Raw genomic sequence first — 6,642 nt, forward strand, 5'->3', positions numbered from 1 at the left:
CAATGGGGTAAAGGCCCCGGCAGGGTGACCTTCCGTCTGGTGACCCAGAGGTGGTGACGAAAGCTGGGCTAGACAGAAGGGACAGCTTAGGGTGGGAGGGTGGCCTGAGAAGACTTTTGCCCTTATCTGGGAATTTTGGCTCAAGTGAGAAGGGGACTGCGCTGCTCCTCTCCAGGATCCAGAGAGGGAAGCCCTGGCTCCTGGGTGGCTCAGTCGTTGAGCGTGGACCTAAGAACCAGGAGGTCATGGTTCCATACCCGGTCAGGGCACATGCCCAAGTTGCGGGCTCGATCCCTGGTGTGGGGCCTGCAGGAGGCAGACGATCAATGATTCTCTCTCGTCATTGATGTTTCCATCTCTGTCTCCCTCTCTCTTCCTCTCTGAAAACAATAAAAGTATGTGTGTGTTTTTAAATGCTGTGGGAATGGAACAGGAAGGAAGATAGAGGAGCAGAGAGATGATGGGAAGCTAGGCTTGCATGGACAGGCCTTCCTGATGAGACTAACTGAATCAAATAGCCCAGCCCAGGCATGTGGGGTGAGGACGAGTACCCCAAGTCCAGGATATTAACCTGCCTGGCAGCCTTTGCCACTAGCTCGCTGGGTGACCCTGGGTAAGTTGTTGCCCCTCTCCGGGCCTGTGACGTGAGGGGTGGACACGGATCTCGCAGGCCCTTCCACTTACCTTGCTAGGTTGAGGGTCAGTCTTGGGGATAGAGACGGATGAGTTCATCCTTGAACTTTGCTCCAGCCTTGGCTCTCCACCCACTGAGTTTCCCTGCCTTTCCAGACACACATGCCATGGAATCACAGCCAGCAGTTTCAGAATACCTCCCGCAAGTCAGACTCCTCATGGCTGTTACCTCTGGCACACACAACGCCCTGGCGTGCCTTGGAATACGTTTTAATGGGCGAAGAAACAGACTCAGAGATTCAGCTACTTGCCCACGGCCACAATGAGCACAGGCCCAGGCTCTCCCCAGGCTCGCTTTGTGGCTCTGGGTAGTTGTGGAGCCTTGCCAGCCTCAGTTGCCCTCTTTAAGATGGGGGTAATAATATCCGCCTCCTGCCAAGCGTCGGGGTAAGGGTTGAGTACCGTGGTACAGAACTGGTGCTCTGCCAGTTTTCAGGGATTGTTACTTTCACCATCCTCTGCTTCCTCCCGTGTCTACACTCAGACCTTCCTCTGTGTTAGGTGTGGCAAGCCTTTTGTAGGGGAATTATTTGTCTTGTCTGCAAAGCCATGAGAGTCCTAGTAGACACTGGTTCCATGGGAGGCAGGGGGTGGGGGGGGAGGGAGGGGGAGAGAGCGGCTGGGAGAAAGGATAGTGAACATACCTGATGTGTAAGTCCCCGAGTCTTTGTATTGAGCCATGTGGACCAGAATCCTGGGAGTGGGAAACAGGGCACATGGACCATCCAGGCCCTTCAACTTGCCTCCCTCTTTCTTCAACCAACTCCATTCCTCCTAGCTCCCCGAGGGTCTTTCTGCCTGAACGGAGCACATTGCTGTGAGCTGGACATGACTCACACAGTACATGGTCCCTATGCTTTTGTGCATGCCATTGGCTACGCTGAGAAAGCCCTTAGTCCCTCCCCTTTGTCAATATCCTTCCCATCTGTGCTTCAAAAATGGCTTAAACTGTAAACACCACCTACAGATTTTTAAAATGCTTATTCTCAACCTATGAAAAAAGTCCGGAAGATGTCATCATAGTGAGGAAATGATGTAAATACTCTGAAGCTGGCGGTCACACCTGGCTGCCGTTGAGAGGTAGAGGGCAGGAGATGGGGAGGGAGTGGAGGCACATGTTCTTACCTTATAAATCAAGGTGTCAGGAGCCCCGGCCTACCAATGGGGGGACATGAAATAAAGGAGTATGGGGGACTCTTTCTCCCTCCCCACGTGGGAGTCTGTACTTGTTCTTCAATAAATTTCCATCTTTGCTATAAAAAAAAAAAAAGGAGTATGTTATTCAGAGTTACAAAGGCAGCCATATCTATATATATAAAAGGCTAAGTGACCCTCCGACCACCAGACCGGTAGCTATGACGCACAATGACCACCAGGGGGCAGACACTCAATGCAGGAGCTGCCGAGAACCTGAGAACCACCCTCGCTATCCAGGACCCCTCGGGGGATGTTAGAGAGCCAGTTTCAGCCCAGTCCCTGCAGGCTAGGCCGAGGGACCCCACCGGTGCACAAATCTGTGCACCAGGCCTCTAGTATATATATACAAAATAACAGCAAAACTATTTAGGAGGACTTGGGGAAGAGAGATGGAAGTACAAATTCTTACCTAGCAAACAAAACCAAGAAATAGCTGTATAACTATGTTGTTTGGAAGTAAATCACAGAAGATAATAAAGCAGAAATGGCTAAAATAGTTCAGAATGTTCTCCTTTGGACTTGAATAGACATTTCTCTAAAGAAGATATACGAATGGCCAATAGGCTCTAGTAATGACAACATTCCTAGTCATTAGGGAATGCAAATCCAAACCAGAGTGAGAAATCTCCTCATATCCATTAGAATGACCATTCAAAAGAACAGAAAACAAGTGTTGGTGAGGATGTGGAGAAGCTGGAACACTTGTGCACTGTTGGTAAAAATGTAAAATGGTGCAGTTGCTATGGAAAAAATTTTGACCGTTCCTCAAAAAATTAAAAACAGAATTTACCACATGATCCAGCAATTCTGCTTCTGGGTATGGGTCCAAAAGAATTGAAAGTAGGGCCCTGGCCAGGTTGTTCAGTGGTTAGAGCGTCGGCCCATGGACTGAAGGCTCATCGGTTTGATCCCTGGCCCTTTTGGGGGCCCATGTAGGAGGCAACCAGTCAATCTCTCTCTCTCTCTCTCTCTCTCTCTCTCTCTCTCTCTGTCTCTCTCTCTCATCTCTCTCTCTCTCTCTCTCTCTTCCCCCCTCCTTCCTCCCTTCCACTCTTTCTGAAAAATCAATGGAAAAAATATCCTCACGTAAGAATTAAAAATATAAAGATTTGCAAGTAGGGATTCGAGCAGACATTTGTACACCAATGTTCATAGCAGTATTATTAACAGCCAAAAGACAAAACAACCCAGATGTTCTTCAATGAATGGATAAATAAAATATGATATACAGGATGGGGCACAAGCAGGTTTACAGTTGTGAGTATGCAAAACACCAGAGTTTATTCTTGTATTATTATTATTTATTAATTACTAGAGGCCCAGTGCATGAAATCTGTGCACGGATAGAGTCCCTAGGCCTGGTCAGTGAACAGGGCCCATCGGGGCCTTTCAGGTGCTGGCCGGGCCTTCCTCCGGCTGCAGGCTGGGGCCCCCTTTCCTCAGCTGCTAGCTGCCAGCCAGGGCCTTCCTTCATTCCGCACCACCCCCTGGTGGTCAGCACACATCATAGCGAGCAATTGGTCCCCTGGTTGAACTCCCGCAGGGACAATTTGCATATTAGGCATATATATATATAGTATTATTTTCCATATGAATAACTGTAAACCTACATTTGCTCCACCCTTACACTACAATAGAATATTATTCAGCCTTGGCCTGGCTGGCGTCGACCTATGAAGCAGGAGGCCACGGTTTGATTCTCGGTTAGGTTCCCATGCTCGGGTTGTGGGCTCAGTCCCCAATGTGGGGCGTGCAGGAGGTAGCCGATCAGTGGTTCTCTCTCACCATTGATGTTTCTATCTCTCTCCCTCTCCCTTCCTCTCTGAAATCAATAAAAATTCATTTAAAAAAGAAAAAGGGTATTATTCAGCCTTATAAAGGAAGAAAATTCTGACACATGCTACAACAGGGATGAACCTTGAAAGCATACACTCAAGTGAAACAAGCCAGATACAAAAGGATGAATACTGTATGAGTTCACTTATATGAGGAACCTAGAGAGTCACATTCATAGAGACAGGAAGTAGAATGGTGGTTACTGGAGGGAGGGGGCGTGGGGAAGGTGAAAAAGTTCTGGAAATGGATGGTTACACAACAATGTGACTGTCCTACTGAGCGGCACACCTAAAATGTTTACCATGCTAAATTCTATTGTCTCTTTCACCACAATAACAGGAAATGGCTCTGTTTGGAGCATGGGACTGAGAGGTGTAAGGCAGAGAACGGCTGCTTTTTGTTAAAAAGCCTTTTTCTTGTTTTATTTTCCTAAGACAGCGTACATGCTTTATCTTAATAATTTTTTGGTAGCAGGGACTAGGATGTGAGGTTTCTCACTCTAAAGCGATGAGTGCAAAGGGCTTACACAGGCCTGTGGTCGGCCTGGGAAGAATCCAGCTCTGCTTCTTTTTCTCTCAATGACCTTGAGCAAATATCTCCTCTCTGATGTAATTTTTCATAGCTCTCTGTTGTCATCGACTGTTTCCAAGTAGCATATGAAAAGCGTCCCTTTTAAAGAATTTTCTTCACTGTACGTCTGAGAAGGGAATGGTGTACTAAGAAATATCACAGAGTTGCGGGGGGGGGGGGGGGAGGGGAGGGGGCGGAGAAGAGACGGCTGGCAGCCACATAAAGGAGAGGAAGGTGAGGAAAAGAGTTTTAATTTTGAACGGAGATAATAGTGACTTGGAATATAATGCTTATACTTTGCCCATTAGATCCAATACCAAACAGTACATAACAGTAGCCAATACCCACCCCCACCCCCTCAAAAAAGGCTAATAAAAATGGTTCTAAAAACAAATGTTTCTGATTTTCAAATGGAAAGTGAAAAGAAGGAACTTGTTCTGGACTGCTGTGTAGGGTAAACTTATTCTGATCACAACTGATCATTGAAGGCGGACGCAGGCCGAGGTGATCTTAAACAATCAGTATTTTCTTGCAGGCAGCCCCAAATCGAAAAGCCGAATAAGCGGCAGTGCCAGCAGCTGCCAAACGTTGTGCAAACCTTGCTTTCATAGAGTGTGGGACAAAAAACTCGCTTTGGATGATGTCATTTTTAACTTGAGTCAAAGTCAAGAGCTAAAGTTAACTGTACGGTCTTGGATAAAGACCCAGTGTCTTGACAAATTAGAACAAATCCAATTTATCTCCCTTTCCTCATTCATGGTCTCACAGACATTCACCGAATGCTGACGTCATACCAGGCGCCATGCTGGGTGCTCAGGCCGGAGATATGAATGAGACAGGGCGTCTGTGCTCAGGGAGATCACTGTCCAGTAAAAGACACCAACCCCGAGACCATGCTGTGGGTGAGAGGGTGTGTCGATGTGTGGGGGACAGCATTTACCCTAGGCGTGTCGCAGAAGGTCTCCTGGAGGTCTGAGCCAAGGCCTGAGAAATGAGTCGTGTATGCATTTCCTATTCTGCTGGAATAAATTGCACAAATGTAGTGGCCTAAATAGCAGAAGTTTATTCTCCTACAGTTCTACAGATCAGAAGTCTGAAGCATCTTCTGGGACTAAAATCAAAGTGTTGACAGGGCTGGTTCCTTCTAGAAGGTTCAGGGGAGAATCCTTATTGTCTCTTCCAGCTCCAGGGAGTCCTTGGCTGGTGGCCACAGCACTCTCATCTCTGCCTTCGTGGCCACACTGCCTTCTCTCCTATGTCCAGTCTCCCTCTGCCTTTTATTGATTTCTTACAGAGAGGAATAGAGAGTTAGAAACATCGATGAGAGAGAAACATCGATCAGCTGCCTCCTGCACACTCCCTACTGGGGATGTGCCCGCAACCAAGGTACATGTCCTTGGCCGGAATCGAACCTGGGACCCTTGAGTCCGCAGGCCGACGCTCTGTCCGTTGAGCCAAACTGGCCAGGGCCATTTCAGTATTCTTAATCACATTCTAATTTATTCAATCACTCTCCTTTTGATGGATTTCATATATATATATACATAATTTATTTCAGAGAGGAAGGGAGAGGGAGAGAGAGATAGAAACATCAGTGATGAGAGAGAATCATTGATCGGCTGCCTCCTGCACGCCCCCTAGTGGGGATCAAGCCTGAAACCCTGGCAGGTGTCCTGATAGGGAATTGAACCCTGACTTCCTGGTTCATGGGTCAATGCTCAATCACTGAACCATGCCGGCCAGGCTCATCATTGATGTTTCTCTCCCTCTCCCCTTCTTCCTTCCTCTCTCTGAAATCAATAAAAACGTACTTTGGAAAAAAAAAATCTTTCTCAAAGTGACAGCTGCTGTCAATTCCTCACTTTGCTGCCTCATTTCTCTGGGCTGTGTCTCTTCTTGTTGGAATCTGAGCCATTCTTCAAAGCTGGAGTTAAATGCCACCTCCACTGTGGAGACTTTTCTGATTTCTTCTTTCTTCCTACGCTCCTCCTTCCTGCATAGACACCACTTCCCTTGGAATGCATTTACTTACTTGCTGCGATGACCTTTCTGAGCCTCAAGTAGTTCCTTTGTAAAACTGAAATAATATCTGCCGTTTATGGATGTTGTGAGTTAAGAGAAATAACGTATGTGAATCACAGTCCCAGGACACAGAATACACTTAACATATGTTAGTCAGACGTTATCACGTACATCTGCCCAGCCCTGAAATTCACACACAGGTTTTTTTCTGTATGCGTTAGGGCTCTTATTCTTTTTACTTTATATAATAGCTATTTGTGTTGACTGTAGGCTCCTGGGGCGGGGGGAGGGAGTAGGAAGGGAGGGAAAATAGGGTATAGTGAA

This window comes from Myotis nattereri, assembly GCF_964212035.1.
Source record: "Myotis nattereri genome assembly, chromosome: 16".
Taxonomy (NCBI): domain Eukaryota; kingdom Metazoa; phylum Chordata; class Mammalia; order Chiroptera; family Vespertilionidae; genus Myotis; species Myotis nattereri.